Genomic DNA, 23,943 nt, shown 5'->3' on the forward strand with positions numbered 1-23,943 from the left:
ATGGGTGCTGGTTCATGTACCAGCTGCTCTTTTTCCAATCCAGTTCTCTGCTAATGGCCTGGGAAAGTTGTGGACAATGCTGCACCTTCATGGGAGACCCAGAAGAAGATCCTGGATCCTGGCTTTGGAATGGCCCAGTTCCAGCTATTGCAGTTATTTGGGGGAGTAAATATACAAATTTAAAACCTTTGTCTCTCCCTCTCTCTGCCTGCAACTCTACATATGTTATAATACATAACAGCCATAAAGTGTCATGTATTAAAGAGCTTAGTTAAATGTTTTTTTAAAGCCTTAGAATGAATTTTACCTATTTCACACCCAATAAGTCCTTTATTCAGGAAGAAGGGTGGAGGGAAGGAGAAATTGTGGGACTAACTTGATCCCATTCCCTGATAAGCTCCTGTATGAATATAGACTGTGTACTCAGCTCTTTCCTGAGATGTCCACTTGATCTATCAGGAGTATTTCAGCCCCCCTAGTTCTCTGCTGAGATGCACATCTGAGCAGTCAAGTGTGTTGTCTCCATTAAACTGTGTAACTTTGCTTATACCTGTCTGAATGGCTGAGTACTCTCTCAGATTCTGTCTAGAGAGGGGTCCATCCATTCTGACAAATTCTCTACCCACTAATTCTTGCTACCTTCCTTATCACTACTCTCTTACATCTGTTCAAAGTCCACATTATGTTTATGGGTAATGCTTTCAGTATTGTATGTAAAACTAATTTTTGTACAGAATTCTTATACATTTTATTCTTACATATCTGTGCTTTCTACTTTTTTAAAAATACAAGTTTATTCAGCACGTTTGTGCTTGTTTTTTGAAAAATTTATTTGTTTTAAAGGCAGAGTTATACACAAAGAAAGGGGAAGAGAGAGAGAGAGAGAGCTCTCATCTGCCGATCCACTATCCAAATGGCTGCAACAGCTGGTGCTGGGCTGATCCAAAGCCAGGAGCCAAGAACCTCTTCTAGATCTCCCATGTGAGTGGCAGAAGCTCAGGGACTTGGGCCAATTTCTGCTGCTTCCCCAGGTGAATTAGCAGGAAGCTGAATTGGAAATGGAGTAGCCAGGACTCAAATCAGTGTTCGTATGGGATGCCAGCAGTGTAGGCACCAACTTTGACCTGCTAAACCACAGATTTGACCCCTTATTCACTAGAGTGACTTCATGTGTTATTTGCACAGTATGCATTTTTTGATTTTTCCCTGATTATCACCCATTTGCATTTTCACTATTTTTGTAGACTACATTACCTGTACCAGGCTGCCTCTGTCCCTTTGACAAAGATTAGTAAATTAATAAGTATTTGAGACCATTTATACCTTGCCACTTACCTACATGTCTATTCTTTGTCCAACATTATGAACTTTCTTTAGATTTATTTATTTGAAAGGTAGAGTTTCAGAGAGAGAAAGAGAGAGATCTTCATCCACTGGTTCACTCCCCAAATGGTTGCAATGGCCATAGCTGGGCTTATCCAAAGCCAGGATCCAGGAGCTTCTTCTGTCTCCCACCTGGGTGCAGGGGCACAAGGAGTTGGGCCATCTTCCACTGGTTTCCTAGGCACATCAGCAGCATGCTGGATTGGAAGTAGAGCAGCAGGGATCTGAGCAGGTGGCCATATGGGATGCCAGCACTACAGATGGAGGCTTTACCCACTAAGCCACAGTACTGGCCCCATATTCTTGATGATTGTATGTTTAGATTAAAGCATAAAATTAGGAATTGTAGATTCCTCAAATTTGCTTTTATTTTTTATTTTCCAGACTTCTCAAGGATGAAAAATAGCTTTTAATTGTCTACAGAATAGCTTACTGAGATTATTGTTGAGATTGTACTGAATCTATTGCTCAAACTTGGAAGAATTTACATCTTAATAATATATCATTTGATCAATAAAAAGACATATATACACAAATTGATTTAAATTTTCTTGTCTTTCAATAGATTTTAAAAAAACTTTCCACACACATCTATATACATTTGATGAATTGATGCTTCAATAATTCTATTATTTTATTCTCAATTATTCTTTTTTATTCTCACTTCTTTCTCTTATTATGTCTTGTTATTTTGGTTTATTGTAAATTTTTGTGTTATTTGAAATTCAAATTGTCCATGTCTGGTATATATAGTATTATTTTACTTTCTATATTGCCAGTTAAGTTGGTTTCCTGTAATTTCCATCAAGTCTCATCATATATAAAATAATGGCAGGTATTTCTCTCTGAATTTCCAAAATAATGTCAGTGGATTGTCAGAAAAATGAATTTTAATGATTTAGTGAAAGAACATGAAGTGCCCATGACTGCCACTTCACCAAATCCTCTTGCTTTCCTATTCTATGTGTCACAGCTGCTAGAGGGGATGCTAACCTGCCTTTTCTGCCTGCTGTGGCTTGCATGCATGCACTTGGTATGAAACAGTCATGGTATCCCTTCTTTTTGTTGAATTCTCCCTGAAGTGGATTAAGGGTTTCATCTCATTGGACACAATTCAGGCAGACATATCTAGAATGGTTGGTCTGAAATTTGGTTGGTGTATACTGATTTGTGAAAGCCACATGGGAGTTCAGTTTAAATGCAGGTGTGGTCTCCTTTCAGATATTCAAAAACAAAAATATAATATTGTGTTCAAATGTCACAACTATAGAGAAAACATGTCCAGAAATAAAGAATTTAAACCTCTTATTGAGTAGCATGATCATGCAGAACAGGCAGTTTTTCTTTTAAAAGATTTATTAATTTATTTGAAAGTCAGCATTACACAGAGAGAGAAGGAGAGGCAGAGAGAAAGAGAGGTCATTTGTTCATTTGGTTCATTCCCCCAATTGGTTGCAATGGCCAGAGCTGTGTGATCTAAAGCCAGGAGCCAGGAGCTTCCTCCAGGTCTTCCCATGTGAGTGCAGGAGCCCAAGGGCTTGGGCCATCTTCTATGCTTTCCCAAGCCATAACAAAGAGCTGGATCAAAAGTGGAGCAGCTGGGACACAAACCAGTGCCCATATGGAATGCTGGCACTGCAGACAGTGGCTTTACCTGCTACACTACTGTGCCAGCCCCAGAACAAGCATGTATAACACAGCAAGTTAGAATATTGGATTTTGAATATGAATTCACATTAGGATATGCTGTATATTGTAGGAGTTTATGGATAGAGGTTATGGGCAAACACAAGACTTGTGTAGGTAAGTTTTACATAGATACTTAGGTATGAAGATAAATTTTCCATTACCTACACAATCATATTATTGAAAAATAAAAATAGAGATAAAGGATGGAAAAAGAAAGCAGAGGAGTCATATGTGATTTTTTTTCAGGGCCCGTATAAATAGTGACACTTTGGTAAGGGATTTTTCATGAGATTGTTTTAAGGAAAGAAATTTTTCTGAAAAGGAAACTCAAATGTAGCACACACTTATTTTCTATATTTCTGCTTAAACAAAGTGCTTATGCATGTATTATTTTCTTGTAAATTCAAAATAATCAGACAGTTCATCGGGAAAAACAACAGGAGAAAGTAAAAAAATTGATTTAGAGTTCATTTTTCTTTTACAATGTAGATTGATTGACAAAATATTTTTAAAATAAATGTAACCCTTGATATTGTAGAAATATTGCCATATTGCACATGTGTGAAATATGGGAAATACTTATAAATAGTAAAAACACAAAAAGACACACACACACATAAACTATACACATATTAGGGTCCATTCTTATCTTTAGGGGGAAAGGACTCAAAGACAAATGTCTCCCCAGTTCTTTAACTCAGAACTACTCTCAGTGGTTCACACATTTTACTGATGAGTAAAGTTGCTTCAAGTTTTCCATGAATAGAAATTGAGAAATTTTTCAATTGTACTCTATGGAGCATGTAAGTGACCATACCATAAACTCTCAAATGCAATGGTGTGTTGGAGTTGTTTCCTGGATATTGTTCCTGACCATGTGGGCAGTGAGAGCCACAGGAGAGTTAAAGGTACTCCAGCTGACAGATCTGTTACTTGGAGGCTCCACAAAGGAATCAATGACATCTTTGTGCAACTTGAGGGCTCGGCTGCTCCTCTCCTGATCCAGCTCTCTGCTATGGCCTGAGAAAGCAGTAGAAGATGGCCCAAGTCCTTGGGCCCCTGCACCATGTGGGAGACCTGGAAGAAGCTCCCAGCTCCTGGTTCCTGGCTTTGGATTGGTGCATTTCCAGCTGTTGTGGCCAATTGGGAAGTGAACCATCGGATGGAAGATCTCTCTCTCTCTCTCTTTCTGCCTCTCCTCTCTCTGTAATTGAGACTTTCAAATAAATCTTTAAACAAAACAATCAAATAACCCAGCATACAGGTCTTAAGAGTACCTGAAGATGTAGAAAGAGAATGGAATAGAAGGCCTATTTTGTGAAATAATCACAGAAAACTCCCCCAATTTGGAGAAAGAAAGGGATGCCAAGTACAGGAAGCACATAGAACACATAAGAAACATGACCTGAACCAATCAAGATACCGAAGACCTTCTTCTCAGATCTGGAAAAATTGGTGCTGAAATTTATATGGAGGCACAAGAGACCTCGAATAGCTAAAGCAATCTTGTACAACAAAAGCAAAGCCGGAGGCATCACAATACCAGATTTCAGGACATACTACAGGGCAGTTGTAATCAAAACAGCATGGTACTGGTACAGAAACAGATGGATAGACCAATGGAACAGAATTGAAATACCAGAAATCAACCCAAACATCTACAGCCAACTTATATTTGATCAAGGATCTAAAACTAATTCCTTGAGCAAGGACAGTCTATTCAATAAATGGTGCTGGGAAAATTGGATTTCCACGTGCAGAATCATGAAGCAAGACCCCTACCTTACACCTTACACAAAAATCCACTCAACATGGATTAAAGACCTAAATCTACGACCTGACACCATCAAGTTACTAGAGAACATTGGAGAAACCCTTCAAGATATTGGCACAGGTAAAGAGTTTCTGGAAAAGACCCGGGAGGCACAGGCAGTCAAAGCCAAAATTAACTATTGGGATTGCATCAAATTGAGAAGTTTCTGTACTACAAAAGAAACAGTCAGGAGAGTGAAGAGACAACCGTCAGAATGGGAAAAAATATTTGCAAACTATGCAACAGATAAAGGGTTAATAACCAGAATCTACAAAGAGATCAAGAAACTCCACAAAAACAAAACCAACAACCCAATTAAGAGATGGGCCAAGGACCTCAATAGACATTTTTCAAAAGAGGAAATCCAAATGGCCAACAGGCACATGAAAAAATGTTCAAGGTCATTAGCAATCAGAGAAATGCAAATCAAAACCACAATGAGGTTCCACCTCACCCCGGTTAGAATGGCTCACATTCAGAAATCTACCAACAACAGATGCTGGCGAGGATTTGGGGAAAAAGGGACACTAACCCACTGTTGGTGGGAATGCAAACTGGTCAAGCCACTATGGAAGTCAGTCTGGAGATTCCTCAGAAACCTGAAGATAACCCTACCGTTCGACCCAGCCATCCCACTCCTTGGAATCTACCCAAAGGAATTTAAATTGGCAAACAAAAAAGCGGTCTGCAGCCTAATGTTTATTGCAGCTCAATTCACAATACCTAAGACCTGGAACCAACCTAAATGCCCATCAACGGTAGACTGGATAAAGAAATTATGGGATATGTACTCTTTAGAATACTATACCGCAGTAAGAAACAACGAAATCCAGTCATTTGCAACAAAATGGAGGAATCTGGAACACATCATGCTGAGTGAAATAAGCCAGTCCCAAAGGGACAAATACCATATGTTCTCCCTGATCGGTGACAACTGACTGAACACCAAAAAGGAAACCTGTTGAAGTGGAATGGACACTATGGGAAACGGTGACTTGATCAGCATAGCCCTGACTGTTAATGAACAACTTAATACATAATCCTCTTAGTAGTTTTTTTTTTTGTCTGTTCTACTTAATAGGACTGGTTTAATTCTGTAATTAATACACAGTTATTCTTAAGTGTTGAAATTTAACTGAAATGTGATCCCTGTTAAACATAAGAGTAGGAATAAGAGAGGGAAGAGATGTATAATTTGGGACATGCTCAAGCTGACTTGCCCCAAATGGTAGAGTTAGAAACATACCAGGGGACTCCAATTTAATCCCATCAAGGTGGCATGTACCAATGCCATCTCACTAGTCCAAGTGATCAATTTCAGTTCGCAATTGATCATAATGAAAGGACTAAGAGTCAAAGGGAGCACATAAGCAAGTCTAGTACCTGCTAACACTAACCGATAGAATAAATAAAGGGGAGAGTGATCCAACATGGGAAGTGAGATACTCAGCAGACTCATAGAATGGCAGATGTCCTAAATAGCACTCTGGCCTCAGAATCAGCCCTAAAGGCATTCGGATCTGGCTGAAAAGCCCATGAGAGTATTTCAGGCATGGAAAGCCAAGACACTCTGGCAAAAGATCTCTGTGAGTGAGATCTCAGTGGAAAGAACAGGTCTTCAAAGAAGGAGGTACCTTTCTCTGAAGGGAGGAGAGAACCTCCACTTTGACTATGACCTTGTCTAAACAAGATAAGAGTTGGAGAACTCAAGGGGCTTCCATAGCCTTGGAAACTCATGACTGGTGCATAGGGAGATTACTGATGCCATAGACAGGAGTGTCAATTGGTAAAGTCAACAACAGGAGTCACTGTGCACTCACTCCTCATGTAGGATCTCTGTCCTTAATGTGCTGTGCATTGAGATTTAATGCTATAACGAGTACTCAAATAATATATTTCACTTTGTGTTTCTATGGGTGTGCAAACTGTTGAAATCTTTACTTAATGCATACTAAACTGATCTTCTGTTAAAAAAAAAAGAAGAAATTATCAATTCCCAACTTGACTCTCACTGGGATTAAACATGACAATAGGTCTGATCTGATTTCATCATCATTAAAAAAAAATCATCTATTATTTTTCACTTTATGTTTCTGTGTGGGAGCAAACTGTTGAAATCCTTACTTGGGCCGGCGCCGTGGCTCAATAGGCTAATCCTCCACCTTGCGGCGCCGGCACACCGGGTTCTAGTCCCGGTCGGGGCGCCGGATTCTGTCCCGGTTGCCCCTCTTCCAGGCCAGCTCTCTGCTATGGCCAGGGAGTGCAGTGGAGGATGGCCCAGGTGCTTGGGCCCTGCACCCCATGGGAGACCAGGAAAAGCACCTGGCTCCTGGCTCCTGCCAGGATCAGCGCGGTGCGCCGGCTGCAGCGGCGGCCATTGGAGGGTGAACCAACGGCAAAGGAAGACCTTTCTCTCTCTGTCTCTCTCTCTCACTGTCCACTCTGCCTGTCAAAAAAAAAAAAAAAAAAAAAAAAAAAAAAAAAAAAAAAAAGAAATCCTTACTTAATGTATACTAAGCTGATCTTCTGTATATTAAGATAATCGAAAATGAATCTTGATGTGAATGGAAGGGGAGAGGGAGTGGGAAAGGGGAGGGTTGTGGGTGGGAGGGACGGTATGGGGGGGAAGCCATAGTAATCCATTATTCGTACTTTGGAAACGTATATTCATTAAATAAAAGTTAAAAAAAAATAAATAAAAAAAAAAGAAACATGACCTGAAAAGATCTTCACCATGACACATTGTAGTCAAACTTTCCACAGTAAAGCATAAAGAAAACATTCTAAAATGTGCATGAGAGAAATGCCAGATTGTTTTCAGAGGATCTCCAACTACACTCACAGCTGATTTCTCATCAGAAACCCTATAGGCTAGGAGAGAATGGCAAGATATATTTCAAGTCTTAAGAGAAATAAACTGTCAAGCCAGAATATCATGCCCTGCAATGCTCTTATCTAATAATGAAGGTGAAATCAAGACCTTTAATAACAAACAGAAATTGAAATAATTTGTCATTTCTCATAGAGCCTTACAAAATATGCTAAAGGATTTGCTACACACAGACATACAAAAAGAAAGCCATCATCATGAATAAATGTGATGGCAGAAAATTCCCCAATAAAAGTATGAAAGAAATCCAAAGTAAATGATAGGAATATTCATGGAAAATGACAGGGACAACAAGTTACTTATAAATAGTTACTTTGGATGTAAAGGACTCCACTCTCCAGTTAAATGATACAGGCTGGCTAAATGGATTTTTTTTTTTTTTAAAAAAAGACCAATCTATTTTCTGCCTACAAGAAAGACATCTCACTAACAAAGATACATGAAGACCAAAAGGATGGAAAAAGATATCTGATGCTAATGAAAATCAAAAAATGCAGATTTAACCATCTAATATCAGAGAAAATAACCTTTAACACAAAAATGGTTAAAAGAGACAAAGAAGGGCACTATGTAATGAGTAAGGGATCAATTCAACAGAAAGATGTGACTGTAATAAATGTATATACACCCAATGGCAGGGAACCTGTCAGGTTATTTAAAAGAACTGCTAATGGATCTAAATGGAGACATAGACTCCAATACAACAGTAATAGGCAAATTCAACACCCAATTTCATCCTTGGATAGATCAATCAGGCAGAAAATCAACAAAGAAACAACAAAGCTAATTGACACTATGGACCAAGTGGACCTATCTGATATCTACAGACCTTTCCACCCCACAGTTGCAGAATACACATTCTTCTCATCAGTGTGGTGAACTTTCTCCAGGGTAGACCATACACTAGGCTATAAAGCAAGTCTCAGCAAATTCAAAAAAATCAAAATCATACCCTGCATCTTCTCTGATCACAATGGAATGAACTAGATCATATACAAACACATGGAGATTGAATAACATGCTCCTGAATGAATAGTGGGACATAGAAGAAATCAAAAGAGAAATAAAAAAAAACCCAGGAGACAAATGAAGACAAAATACACCATATAAAAACTTATGGGACACAGCAAAAGCAGAGTTAAGAGGGAAGTTCATAGCAATTGGTGCCTACATCACGAAACTGGGAAGTCACCAAATAAATGAGCTGTGGATGCATCTCAAGGACCTAGAAAAACAACAAATTAAAGCCCAATTTAGTAGGAAGAAATAAATAACTAAAGAAGAAATAAACAAAATTGAAACAAAAAAAACACAAAAGATTAAGGACATGAAGAACTGCTTTTTTGAACAAATAAATAAAATTGACCTACCATTGGCCCATATAACCAAATAAAAGAGGGAGAGGACTCAGATAAATAAAATCAGCCATGAAAAAGAAAATGTAGATATGGTCACCCTATAAATAAAAAGAGTGATCAGGAGTTATTACAATGAGTTATATACAAACAAATGAGGAAACCAAAAAGAATAGGCCCAAGTCTAGGAGAAGACAGTTTAAAAATGAAGTGGAAAGAGTGCAGTCTCGGGGAAAAGTTAGGGAGAGAACAGCAGAGGAAACTACACAAATTGGAGGAACATAATGGAACTACTTAGAGGGCAAGGACATGCACAACTTAGGAGTCCAGCAGTGGAGAGCCTCTGCACCAATGTTGGAGAGTGAAGTAAGACCAGACTTCAGCAGCACAAGCCACTGGCAAAAATGCTGTAGGAAAAGCCTAGAAGGAATTTGGCTTGGAGCACTGTGGGGGATAGTGTACCTGTCAAACCAGAGAAAACAAGACAAAGGGGGGACATGTTTTCTCTCTCCCTGATCACGCTGCAAAGGCATCATGTAACAAGCTGACACCAAGAAAGTGTCATTTTCAACATATGTTAACACCTGTGCCAGCTTGTGTCCGCTCCCAGCAACCAGCCAAGCAGAGACTCCTGAGTGTGGTGGGGAGAACATGACTCATGACTGTGGGAGGCTTGTGTGTGTGGACTTCGAAAACACTGATGATGCGTGGGAGGACTCAGGGTGTGGCTGAGGCAAGAGCAGTCACTGTGGGAGGCTCCACATGATCAGGGCTCCCTGGTTACCTGGCAAATGACATTGCTGGGGAATCTGAGCTTACACTGAAGACTGTCCAGATCCTTTGGGTGGTTCTTGTGGCAGAATGGACAAATAATATACTCATTGGGGCTAGCACCCAGGCACTGGCCTCTTTCGAGGTGAGGAGCTCAGCTAAGTCTATGCAAACAGACAAGAAGAAACCTCCCCTCTGATTAAAAATGAAAAGGAGATTTACCACACCAAACCTGGATGTGTCACCTCAGACACACCCTTCACCCTGGAGTACAGAACAGAGCTCCCTGGCCATACCCACCAGACACCTCTAGATATTCCCTGAAAGCAGACACTAGTCACTCAGACACAGCTCAAAGACAAAAGCCACCACACCAAAAACAAAAAACAAAAAACAAAACAAAACAAAACAACAAGTATCTCCACAAATGCCAAAAATAAATGCACCAATTCAAGAAACAAGAATAAGGAAGGCAACATGACACCCCCAAAAAGAATACAACACCTCAAACCTAGATTGTAAAGATGATGAGATTGAAGAAATGCCAGAAATGCAATTCAAACAATTAATCATAGGATTACCTAGGAGGAATCAAAAGCAAATTCATGAACTAATGAAATCCATACATGATATGAAAGAACATTTCTGCCACAAAATTGGGATTCTAAAGAGAAATCAAAATGAAATATTAAAAGTGAAGATTTCAATAGAAAAGATAATACTTAAAGTGGAAATCATTAACAGAATTGGGGAAACAGAAGAAAGAATATCCAACTTAGAAAACAAAAAACAGGAAATTATATAGTCAGACCAAACACAAGAAGAAGAAATTAGAAAACTAAAAAATACGATTGGAAATCTACAGGATACAATCAAGTGACCCAACATATGGATTCTAAGAGTTCCTGAAGGTGTGGAAAAAGAGAAAGAATTAGAAGGCCTTTTTGGGGCCAGCGCTGTGGCACTGTGGATTAAATCCCCAGCCTGCTGTGCCAGCATCCCATATGGGCACTGGCTTGTGTCCCAGCTGGTCTTCTTCCGATCCAGCTCTATTCAATGGCCTGGGAAATCAATAGAAGATGGCCCAAGTGCTTGGGCCCCTGCATCCATGTGGGAGACCCGGAAGAAGCTCCTGGCTCCTGTTTCCTGGCTCCTGGCTTTGGATCAGCTCAGCTCTGCCCATTGCAGTCATCTGGGGAGTGAACCAGTGGAATGGAAGACTTCTTTTTCTCTGGCTCTACCTCTCTCTCTGTAACTCTGTCTTTCAAATAAATAAAATAAATCTTTTAAAAAAAAGCAAGTCCCAAAGGGACAAATGCCATATGTTCTCTCTGATTTGTGAGAACTAATAGAGCACCTAACAGGAAATCTGTAGAAGTGAAATTGACACTTTGAGAAGTGATGACTTGAACAGCTCTTGTCTTGACTGTTGAGGAATGAGTTTTTTTCCTTAATAGAGAATGGGACTGGGAAGGAAAAGGGAGGAGAAGGTGGGCTGGGAGTGTGAGTGGTAGGGGGCTATGGTGGGAAGAATCACTATATTCCTAAAGTTGTACTTATGAAATTTGTATTCATGAAATAAAAGGTTCCTTTGGGGGAAAAAAATAAACAACAAAGATTCCTGGACACAATCTACCAAAATTGAGTCATGAAGACATAGAACACATAAACACACCAATAACCAGGATGGAGATTGAATCAGTAGTAAAGACCCTTCCAACAAAGAAAAGCCAGACATTTAAATAAGAACTAATTCCAACTCTTCTCAATCTATTCAAAACAATTGAAAGGGAGAGTATTTTTCCAAACACTTTCCATGAAGCTGGCATTACCTTAATTCCTAATTCAGGAAATAAGAATAATAGACCAATTTCCCTGATGAGCATAGATGCTAAAATCCTTAGCAAAATACCAGCCAATTGACTATATCAGAAAGATCATTGACCCAGACCAAGTGGGATTTATCCCCGGAATGCAGGGATGGTTCAACATCTGAAAATCAATAAATATGATACATCATATTAACAAACTGAAGAACAAAACCATATGATTATTTCAATAGATGCAGATAAAGCATTTGATAAAATTCAACACCCTTTTACAATGAAAATGTTAAGCAATTTGGGTACAGAAGGAATATTCCTCAACATAAGGCAAAATTATGACAAACACACAGCCAGCAACCTATTGAATGGGGAAAAATGGCGGTATTTCAGTTAAGATCCAGAACCAGACAAGCATGCCTACTCTCACTGTTGCTATTTCATATTGTCCTGTGTCGCTCCCCCTCTTCATGGAGGAACGACGCTAAACCCTGCCTAGGCTTCATATCCGAGTCACGGCACCATTATGTCGCTCCCCGTCTTCGTGGAGGAATGACACATGACCCTGCGCTGTTCTTTTGTCTGCTCGGCCCTCCCCGGGTTTGCTGCTGGTTCTTCCCGGGTTGGCTACCGACCCTTCCACCTCCATGGAAGGGCGGTTCCCCCTGCCACCTTCCCCACTTCTGCGGGGGAGCGGCACACCACCGGCCGGCTCTCTCGGGGGCTGCACAGGTGTTCCTTCAGATAGATGTTCCCCTTAGATGTTCCTGGTGCATGTTGTCTCTCTCCTCCTTTATAGTCCTCTTCTGCCAATCCCAACACGGCTGCCCACATGCCGAGTATGCTGCTCTCCTCCAATCAGGAGCAAGATCAGCTCCTGCAGCTCAGTCAATCAAATTGGCGAGAGGCAGCTGTGTAGAAGTTGTTACTCCCTTCTCAGCGCAATATTGTGGGAGAGCAGATGCATAGAATAAGTCTTAATTCCAGTAACTTAATCTAGTCCGAGTTGCTCCCCACAGATCTCCCTTTCTTTTTATTTTTGGCATTGATACGCGCCTGTCTTTGGTGCCCCGCGGCACACTCTCTGCTCTGCTTGCTAGAGTTGCCCACAGGTGCTTACAAGCCCTACCAATCAGGCAAACCGAGCCTGGGCCCTCTCTTCACCATGTTGTGAGGAGGTTTTTAGGCGCTGATGCGTGCCTGTGTTCAGTGCCCTGCAGCGCATGCTCTGCTCTGCTAGAACTGCCTGCAGGTGCTTACAAGCCCTATCAATCAGGCAAACCGAATCCAAGCCTTCTCATTGCGGTATTGTGGGGAGACTTATTGATGTTAATTCGTGCCTGTCTTCGGTGACCTGCGGCGCATAAGCTGCTAGCCGCCCACAGGTGCCACCACCTCCCTAATCAGGAAGACCGAATTCAAGCTCTCTCATTGCCATGTTGTGGGGAGGCCTTATTTTTCTCTATTTCTCTATCTCCGGGCATTCCTATCTCTCCCATTTTACTTCTATCTGCCAGCATTCCTATTTCTCTCATTTTACTTCTAAACTTCTGTTTCTCTTATCCCTGCGGCTTCCCGGCGCCCGCCCCGAGGCTGCTTCTCGGCGGCTTCCCGGCTCTGAGCCGCTTCAGCCTGTGCTTCTCTCATCTGCGCGGCTTCCTGGCTTCGCGCGTGCACTCCGCGGTCTCCGCACCCCTTCGCGCCCGCACCGCGGCCTTGCGCTAGCCCCACGTTCCCTATCTATTCACGCCCCGCGCGCTCTCTCTGCACGCGGCGGCTTCCGCAAGTCACACAGCCCCAGCTCACGTTTCCGCCACTGGTATTCAATCTAAGTTCCCCGGGCTAACCTGGCGAATTCAACCTATAGCTTACATTTCCACCTAATGGTTTGGCTTCCCATCTTTTGCTCCCCGGGCTAATCTAACGGATCCCAACCTGACTTACGTCTCTGCCTCTGGTTTTAGCTTTTCGCCTTTTGTTCCCCGGGCTGACAAAGAATTCCAAGCTGGCTTACGTTTCCGCCTCGGCCTGCCCCCGCAGCTTCAATTTCCCTAACATTTTTCTCTACCCGGTATGTTTCCCTAAGTTTTCTTCCAACAATATTCCTCCCTCATTTCTCCTGGCTTCTCCCCACAGTCCGTATCCAAGTCTGTTCTAGCTTTCACTTTCGCTTTCGACCTTAGAGATTTCTCCCAGCTTCCCCCCGTAGTCTGTATCTGAATCTATGAAAGCTTTCACTTTCGCTTTCAATCCTAACTTCTTTCCCACAGTCCATATCCGAGTCTATGCCTAGCCTTTCAATAGCTTCTTCCGGCACCTTTTCTCTCCGGCTTTCCCCTAGGCTCTTTGCTAGTCTCTCTCTCTGGTATTTTCCCACTTCTTCCCGTTTCTTCCCTCCTAGGTTCCCTATCCGAGTCACGGCACCATTATGTCGCTCCCCCTCTTCATGGAGGAACGACACTAAACCCTGCCTAGGCTTCATATCCGAGTCACGGCACCATTATGTCGCTCCCCGTCTTCGTGGAGGAATGACACAGGACCCTGCGCTGTTCTTTTGTCTGCTCGGCCCTCCCCGGGTTTGCTGCTGGTTCTTCCCGGGTTGGCTACTGACACTTCCACCTCCGTGGAAGGGTGGTTCCCCCTGCCACCTTCCCCACTTCTGCGGGGGAGCGGCACACCGCCGGCCGGCTCTCTCGGGGGCTGCACAGGTGTTCCTTCAGATAGATGTTCCCCTTAGATGTTCCTGGTGCATGTTGTCTCTCTCCTCCTTTATAGTCCTCTTCCGCCAATCCCAACACAGCTGCCCACACGCCGAGTACGCTGCTCTCCTCCAATCAGGAGCAAGATCAGCTCCTGCAGCTCAGTCAATCAAATTGGCGAGAGGCAGCTGTGTAGAAGTTGTTACTCCCTTCTCAGCACAATATTGTGGGAGAGCAGATGCATAGCATAAGTCTTAATTCCAGTAACTTAATGTAGTCCGAGTTGCTCCCCACAGTCCTGGAAGTTCTAGCCAGTGCCATTAAGCAAGAAAAAGAAATAAAAATGATAAAAAATGGGAAGGAAGAAGTCAAACTATCACCATTTGATGATGGCATGATTCTATATATAGGAAACCTAAAAGACTCCATGAAGAGGCTATTGGAACTCACAAAAAGGGTTTAGTAAAATAGCAGGATCTAAAATCAATAGCCTTTATATATACAGACAATGCCATAGCTGAGAAAGAACTTCTAAGATTAAGTCCATTCACAAAGTTACAAAAAAAATTGAAATAATTTGGAATAAATTTAACCAAGGATGTCAAAATCTCTACAAAGAAAATCACAAAAAATTAAAAAACAAAATAGAAGAAGACATAAAATGTGGAAAAATCTTCCATGTTCATGGATTGGAAAAATCAACATCATCAAAATGTCTATGCTACCACAAGCAATTATAGATTCAATGCCATCCCAATAAATATAACATTCTTCTCAGATCTAAAAAGCATGATGCTAAAATTTATATGGAAACACAGAGATCCTGAATAGCTAAAGCAATCTTAAACAACAAAAATAAAGTTGGAGGCTTCACAATACCAGATCTGAAAGCATACTACCAGGCAGTTATACTCAAAACAGCCTGGTAGTGGCAAAAAAAAAAAAAAAAAAAAAAAGCCGGCGCCGTGGCTCAATAGGCTAATCCTCCACCTTGCGGCGCCGGCACACCGGGTTCTAGTCCCGGTCGGGGCGCCGGATTCTGTCCCGGTTGCCCCTCTTCCAGGCCAGCTCTCTGCTATGGCCAGGGAGTGCAGTGGAGGATGGCCCAGGTGCTTGGGCCCTGCACCCCATGGGAGACCAGGAAAAGCACCTGGCTCCTGGCTCCTGCCAGGATCAGCGCGGTGCGCCGGCTGCAGCGGCGGCCATTGGAGGGTGAACCAACGGCAAAAGGAAGACCTTTCTCTCTCTGCCTCTCTCTCTGTCCACTCTGCCTGTCAAAAAAAAAAAAAAAAAAAAAAACAAAAACAAAAAACAAAAACAAAAACAAAAAAAAAACAAAAAAAAAAAACAAAACAAAACAAAAAAAACAAAAAACAGACAGACAGACAGACAGACATGTAGACCACTGGAATAGAAAAGAAACTCCAGAAATCAATCTATGTATCTACAACCAATTGAAATTTTACAAAGGAGCAAAAATCAATCCCTGGAGCTAAGACAGTCTCTTCAACAGTTTGATGCTGGGAAAACTGGAACTCTGCAGAAGTATGCATTAAAATCCCTACTTTACACCTTACAAAAAACTCCACTCAAAGGCCAGCGCCGTGGCTCAATAGGCTAATCCTCCACCTTGCGGTGCCGGCACACCAGGTTCTAGTCCCAGGCAGGGTGCCAGATTCTGTCCCGGTTGCTCCTCTTTCAGACCAGCTCTCTGCTATGGCCCAGGAGTGCAGTGGAGGATGGCCCAAGTGCTTGGGCCCTGCACCTGCATGGGAGACCAGGAGAAGCACCTGGCTCCTGGCTTCGGATCAGCGTGGTGTGCTGGCTGCGGCGGCCATTGGAGGGTTAACCAATGGCAAGGGAAGATCTTTCTCTCTGTCTCTCTCTCTCACTGTCCACTCTGCCTGTAAAAAAAAAAATAGCAAAGGAGCTGAACAAACATTTTTTAAAAAGATTTATTATTTATTTATTTATTTGAAAGAAGAGTTACAGAGAAGCAGAGGCAGAGAGAGAGAGAGAGAGAAGCCTTCCATCCACTGGTTCATTCCCCCAAATGACCACAATGGCCAGAGCTGAGCTAATCTGAAGCCAGGAGCCAGGAGCTTCTTCTGGGTCTCCCACATGGGTGCAGGTGCCCAAGGACTTGTGCCACCTTCTACTGTTTTCGCAGGCCATAGCAGAGAGCTGGATTGGAAGTGGAGAAGCCAGGACTTAAACCAGCATCCATATGGGATGCTGGCACTGCAGGCAACAGCTTTACTCGTTACGCCACAATACCAGCCTCTGAACACACATTTATTTATTTGAAAGTCAGAGTTACACACAGAGAGAAGGAAAGGCAGAGAAAGAGAGGGATCTTCCATCCTCTGGTTTAGTCCCCAATTGGCTGCAACAGCTGGAGCTGTGCCAATCCAAAATGAGGATTCAGGAGCTTCTTTCCAGGTCTTCTATGCTTTCCCAGGCCATGGCAGGAGCTAGATATGAAGTGGAGCAGCTGGGACTCAAATCAGCACCTATATAGGAAGCCGGCACTGCAGGCAGTGGCTTTATCTGGTATGCCACAGCACCGACCTAAACACATTTTTCAAGAGAGGAAATTGAAATGGCCAACAGACATATGAAGAAAAGAATTTCTATATTAAAATTGAATTTAAGGATCATTTAGAATAACTCCATTTATTTATATTTGATTTTGTATCTTTCTGCCCAGTTTCATAACTATCTATATGCATTTTGGTAGATTAATGCTTTTTTTAAAAGATTCACTTATTTATTTCAAATTCAGAGCCTCATAGAGAGAGAAGGAGAGGCAGAGAGAAGTCTTCCATCTGCTGATGCACTCCTCAATTGGCTGCATTAGATGGAGCTGTGCTGTTCTGAAGCCAGGAGCCAGGAGCTTCTTCCAGGTCTTCCCATGCAGGTACAGTGGCCCAAGGACTTGGGCCATCTTCTGCTGCTTTCCCAGGCCATACTAGAGAGCTATATCAGAAGTAGAGCAGCCGGCCGGTGCCACAGCTCAATAGGCTAACCCTCCACCTTGCGGCTCCAGCACACCGGGTTCTAGTCCTGGTCGGGGCGCCAGATTCTGTTCTGGTTGCCCTTCTTCCAGGCCAGCTCTCTGCTGTGGCCCGGGAGTGCAGTGGAGGATGGCCCAAGTGCTTGGGCCCTGCACCCCATGGGAGACCAGGAGAAGCACCTGGCTCCTGCCTTCAGATCAGTGCCATGCGCAGGCTGCAGCACGCTGGCGGTGGATGCCATTGGAGGGTGAACCAATGGTAAAAAGAAGACCTTTCTGTCTCTCTCTCTCTCACTGTCCACTCTGTCAAAAAAAAAAAAAAAAGTAGAGCAGCCAGGACTCAAACTGGAACCTGTATGAGCTGCCAGCACCACAGGTGACAGCTTTACCGGCCACACCACAATGCTGGCCCCAGATTAATACTTATTTTTAGGGGTATTGCAAATGGCATATTTTTAACATTTGAATCCCAACTGTTCATTTTGATATAAAGAAATTTCTTACAATAGTTCATATACTAATTTTGTATGTTTCTCCCTATCTCCATCTACAATCACCAACAGTTAAGATATTGCACTTTTTAATATTTATTTATATATTTATTTGAACGGCAGAGTTAGAGAGAATGAGAGACAGAGAGAAAAATCTTCCATCTGCTGGTTCAGTTCCCAAATGGCTGCAATAACTGGGGGCTGAGTAAAGCTGAAACAAAGAGCCAGGAGCTTCTTCTGGGTCCCCCACATCGGTGCAGTGGCCAAAACATTTGGGCCATCCTCCATTGCCTTTCTCAGTGCATTAGCAGGGTGCTGTATTGGAAGTGGGGCAGCCAGGTCTTGAACTATCACCCATATGAGATGCCAATACTGCAGGCCATGGCTTTAACCCACTGTGCCACAGTGCTGGCCTCAATACTGCACTTTCAAAATGCTAACCTTAAAATTTTGAACACCACATTTGAGTGATTCAGTCTGAGATCCAATAGAAACAGTGGGGAACCACCAAGTTGCTCTGAACATTTTGTGCTCAAATGCCTGTTCCTGTAATTGATATTATACAACTTCCTTATAGAGAGCTAGTCTGAAGTTCATGGCCTTAGAGCACATTGGTAACTTAAACTTATTTAAAGATAATGATCGATGCTCTTGCAGAAAATTATCTGAAATGCTGACCAGAAGAGGCCCACAACCACACAGTGGGGGAGTCTGTGCACAGTCATGGTGGTTTTTGATAGAAGTTTAGAACTTTGACAGGACACGAGCTGGCATGTAGCATAGTGGAATAAGCCACAACCTGTAATGCTGGGATAAGTTACAACCTGTGATGCTGGTTCAAGTCCTGGCTGCTCCACTTCCAATCCAGCTCCCTAGAAATGTACCTGGGAAAGCAGTGGCAGATAACAAAGTACCTGGGACCTTGTGATCCATGGGGGAGACCTGGATAAATCTCTTGGTTCCTGGATTGAGTATAACCTAGCCCTGGCCATTGCAGACATTTGGGGAGTGACCTGGAAAATGAAAGTGCTCTCTCTTTCTCTCTGTCTCCCCCATCTCTTTTTAAAAAGATGTATGTATGTCATTATTTGAAAGGCAGAGTTAGAGAGAGAGATGGACAGAGAGAAGTCCTCCATCTGCTGGTTCACTGCCTGAATGAACACAGCAGTCAGAGATGAGCCTGTCCAAAGCCAGGAGCCAGGAACTCCCTCTAGGTGTAGGGGTCCAAGCACCTGGGCCATCCTTTGCTGCCTTCTCAGACACACAGTCAGGGAGCTGGATCAGAAGTGGAGCAGTTGGGATTCAAACCAGTGCCCATATGGGATGCTGGCACTGCAGTCAGAAGCTTAACATGCTATGCCACAATAAGTTTTATTGTAGTTGAGTCCCTTCAGGTCTTTATAGATATTGTATATTAACCTTTTATCAATTATGTAGAGTACAACTATATTCTTCAGTTCTGTACGTTCACTTTGCTGCTGAGTGTTTTCTTTGCAACACAGAAGCTTCTTTGCTTTTGGCTCTTTCTTCTTTCATTGCCTGTGCTTCTGGGGTCTTTTCCAAGACATCTTTGCCTGTGCCAATGTCTTGCAGAGTTTCCCCAATGGTTTCCTCTAGTAATCTGATAGTATCAGGTCATGGATGTAGATCCTTGATCAATTGTGAGTTGATTTTGTATAGGGTGTTAATACAGGTCTTATTTCATACTTCTGAATGTAGAGGTCCAATTTCTCCAGCACCATTTGTTAAAGAGATAGCCCTTTCTTCAGAGATTGATTTTTAGTTCATTGGTTGATTGTGGATGCATGGATTAACTTCTGTGGTTTATATTTTGTTTCTTTGGTGTACATGTCTATTTTTGTGCCACTTCTAGGCTGTTTTGTTTATAACTGCCCTGGCCCTGTAGTATGTCTTGAAATCTAGTATTGTGATTATTCTGACTTTATTTTCCTTGTTTAAAGTTGCTTTAGCTATTTGGGGTCTCTAGTGTTTCCATACAAATCTGAGAATAATGTCCTTGGTATTTTTACTGGGATTTCATTGAATCTATAAATTGCTTTGGCTAGTTTGAACATTTTTATGATATTAATTCTTCCAATCCACAAATATGGAAGATTTTTCCATTTTCTTTTGTGTTCTTCTGTTTTTTTTTCTTTAATGTTTTATAATTTCCATTGTGGAGATCGTTCACATCTTTAAATTTTTTCCAAGATATTTAATTTTTGGGTAAACATGTTTATAGCATCAACTTCCCAAGTGTTTCAAGGATTATTTTTGATACAATATTATAATTATAAAAGGCATTGTTAAATACCCATCCCAGATAATAATTTCTGTCAAATCATGTGAAAGTAGATATAATTATAGATGTGAATTTTAATTACAAATATAGATATTGATGAATCCCTTAAAATTCACTATGGTATTTTTGTTTAAATTTTAAGTCATTCCTGAATATAAACTCATGAGTATCATAAAATTTCTGGCAGTGAAGAGTGTTCATAACTTACATTCCTACTTTCTCTGCATTCTGAATGATTTAAAGCTAGACATAAAAGGAAATGTGAGCTTTATAGCCCACAGAGTTGTTAGTCTTGGTGCTTAGCAAAAAAAGACTCCCTTCTGTTGCCCCAGTACCTTGCATCCTTACCTAGTCACTTGCAGTGCACATATTATGTTCTAAATTTACAGTATAAATGAGGGCAGACAAGAACTCATGTTCATTTGTAGGCATCCTAAAAACATCCTAAGTACAACACAAGGAAGTATGGTAGCTCATTTACTCCTTCCCATATCTCCAATCATGTCAGTCATTAAGAAATCCCATATAGAGGAACAACTGAGGAGAGGTCAGGAGCAATGCTCTAATATTTAGGCATTTTTCTTTGTGGAGTGGGCTGAATCGTTGTCAGTCTAAATTCAAACACTCTGCCCCCAAAAAAACAAGAAGGCTAGAAAGGTGATCATACCCAAATTTCTTCTTTTAATTGTAGAGAATCACTTGTGTGGGGCCAGCATTGTGGCACAGCAGGTAAAGCTGTTGCCTGCAGTGCTGGCATCCCACATGGGTGGTGGTTTGAGACCTGGCTGCTCCCCTTCCAATCCATCTCTGTGCTATGGCCTGGGAAAGCAGTAGAAAATGGCCCATGTCCTTGGGCCCGTGCACACACATGGGAGACCTGGAAGAAGCTCCTGGCTACTGGCTTCAGATCAGTGCAGCTCCCACTGTTGCAGCCATTTGGGGAGTGGACCAGCATATAGAAGACCTCTCTCTGACCGCTTCTGCCTCTGCCTCTCTGTAACTCTGACTTTCAAATAAATACATATTAAAAAAGAGAATTTCTTGTGCCAACTACAGTCACCATATTAAATACTGAGAAGAATGTGAAAATTTTGAATTTGAGCAAGGAATTCCTCTCATATGACATGGGTATGAATCTATTGTAAGAACAATATGTATGAGTACATGTTTATAGAATATTCCTGCAGTGGTTTTAGAGTTCTGTGGACTTCAATTTTGTAAAACGATGCCAAATTATTTTTACTTGTTTTCTCAAGAGATATATCAATTATTTTTCTTTGAAGTGAAGAGACAGCTTTGCACAGTGGCAGTATCGTAGCCAATGAGGTTTATCCGAGGTGCGATTATTGTTAATTGAAGTCAAGAAACAAATCATAAATGGTTGGAAGCAATTAATTCTGGTAGGTGGTAGTTTGCAATAACCAGTAAGGATGAATGAAAATACTTATATAGAGATAATGTTACAATTTTAACATGCAAATAAAGTAAAAATGCATTTCAAAATGAACATTTTATAAATGGTTCAAAAATAAACATTATAAATTCTCTCCTTAAAATGTATTTCACTTTATAAACTCTCACTTCTTATTCTCAAGACATTAAACTGTGACATGCTTTTATTGGGAAGCAAAGAAAAATGTTCCATTTCACAATATTGAAAACATACAATTTTAAGTTTTGTTGAACAGTTTATAATAGTTGTACTTAAATTTTTAGGCATAAGTATATTTTCTTCATGATGCACCATGATAGATATATTATTTTAAAGGTAGTGGAATATCTGGGGTAAGTGATCTAACAGATTTGTTTTCATTAGAGCAAGCAACTTGCCCCTGTGTATCTAAACTTAGACTGAGTTTCATATCACAACATAATTTACCTTCTGTGCAGGAAAAGTAAAAGATGTTAGATTTCAAATCACAAAATAAGACAGTCCAATTTACTTCTGGTTCTCAGTGATATATTTAGTGTGGTTTATAACACCATGCATTCATGAAAGCTAGATGTTTATTCAAAAATTCACATTTGTACCTTTTTTTTTTCTTTAGCTCTATAGGTCTAAAATTTTCCTAAAGGACAAGTTTTTTTTTAAAATACATGTTCATATGTGTTTTCTGCTGTAATCAATTTCTAAAGTGTATACACTGACAAGAAGAACTACACAAAGTACGGTCATCGAACAAGGTATATCTCCTGAGAGGGGCTCCAGGCGGCTCAGCCAGTGCTACTGTTTGTGTTTCCCACACCGCAGGAGCCCTCAGGAGGATGCTAGGACTCTGGTATGCAGTGGGCTGGCCGTCAGGACCACGGGGTGGTGTGCAGTCCCCGCCTGCAGCTTCTTTGAACCCTGGGGCATCAGCTTTCCGATCTCTGTGTGGTGAGGGAGAACTTTAACTTCCAGTATGACCTGATTTCCTTGAGTGAGGCAGCAGATCTCAAGCAGTCCTCTCGGCGTAGGGGTCTGGGTCAGTTTTCTTGTTGCTAATCGTGCAGCAGCACAGGCTCGGTGTGTGAGAAGGAAGCGGTATTATTGACCTCATGGTTTTGGCGCAGGGTCTAGGGGCAGCATCAGGTGATGATCTTCTTGTTGGTAGAGTCCTGGGGTGGCACAGAAACCAGTGGACAGACAGAAGGGGTGCAGAGGGGGCAAATCCAAAGTGGTCTATGTTGCGGTCCCCTAAGGATAAGGCATTAATCCATGAACACATGAATGGATCCTGATCACTTCCTGCAGGGCCTCACCTGTTCTCACTGCTGATTTTCTCATCACTGGATTAACCGTGCCCATGAGTTTCAGAGGGGATAAACCATGTTTAATAGAGAGCATGCAGGCTAGCAGGAGGTCCCTAAATTTCCAGGTCTCCTCCCACCTAGTTTTGCGATTTAGTGCTTGTGTCCCTCATGTGGAAGAAGGCACCCTTTCTTAGGGCTTTCAAGGAAAAAAGGAAAGGACTTCAAGTTTTTCTTCTTACTAGGATCACGTATTATTTTCATTGCTTGCAACCTCATCAGATTTTCTGAATCACGAACATGCATATTGCCTGAGTATTACCAAGAAAATCTTACAAGTTGTCATGTGACATGCTAGAAAGGACCCGTGTGTGTTAAATGTCCTTATGTACTTCTGGTGTCATGTCAGGGATTTTGTGCTTCAAAAAATGTTCCCAAGGTCATATGTTTATATTTGTTTTTGACAGGCAGAGTTAGACAGTGAGAGACAGAGAGAAAGGTCTTCCTTCCATTGGTTCATCCCCCAAATGGCTGCTATGGCTGGTGTGCTGTGCTGATCCAAAGCCAGGAGCCAGGTGCTTCCTCCTGGTCTCCCATGTGGGTGCAGGGCCCAAGCACTTGGGCCACCCTCCTGCCTTCCTGGGCAGCAGCAGAGAGCTAGACTGGAAGAGGAGCAACTGGGAATAGAACTTGGGGCCCCAACTGGGACTAGAACCCAGGGTACTGGCGCCGCAGGCAGAGGATCAGCCAAGTGAGTCATGGCGCCAGCCTATGTACTTTTTTTAAGCAGTTCATACTGAACAACATTTTCATTATTTTCAGTTCAGGAGAGCCAAAGTGTTATCTTGTAGTTTTTTTTTTTTTTTTTTTAAGAATAAGCGAAGAAAAATCCTGTAGTACTTATAATATACAAATGAACTATACTATTAGATATAAATTAAATGTTATATTTTTATGAAGATAAGTGCCTAGTAATAAAAG

General features: G+C 41.8%; 2 pseudogenes; both read left to right on the plus strand.

Moving 5' to 3' along the window:
• Nucleotides 1–23,943, plus strand: part of LOC138843365 (inducible T-cell costimulator pseudogene) — a 55,896-nt pseudogene that overhangs the window by 15,969 nt on the left and 15,984 nt on the right.
• Nucleotides 21,525–21,648, plus strand: LOC138843618 (U4 spliceosomal RNA; annotated as a pseudogene).

Source organism: Oryctolagus cuniculus, chromosome 8, assembly GCF_964237555.1.
Source record: "Oryctolagus cuniculus chromosome 8, mOryCun1.1, whole genome shotgun sequence".
Classification (NCBI taxonomy): Eukaryota; Metazoa; Chordata; class Mammalia; order Lagomorpha; family Leporidae; genus Oryctolagus; species Oryctolagus cuniculus.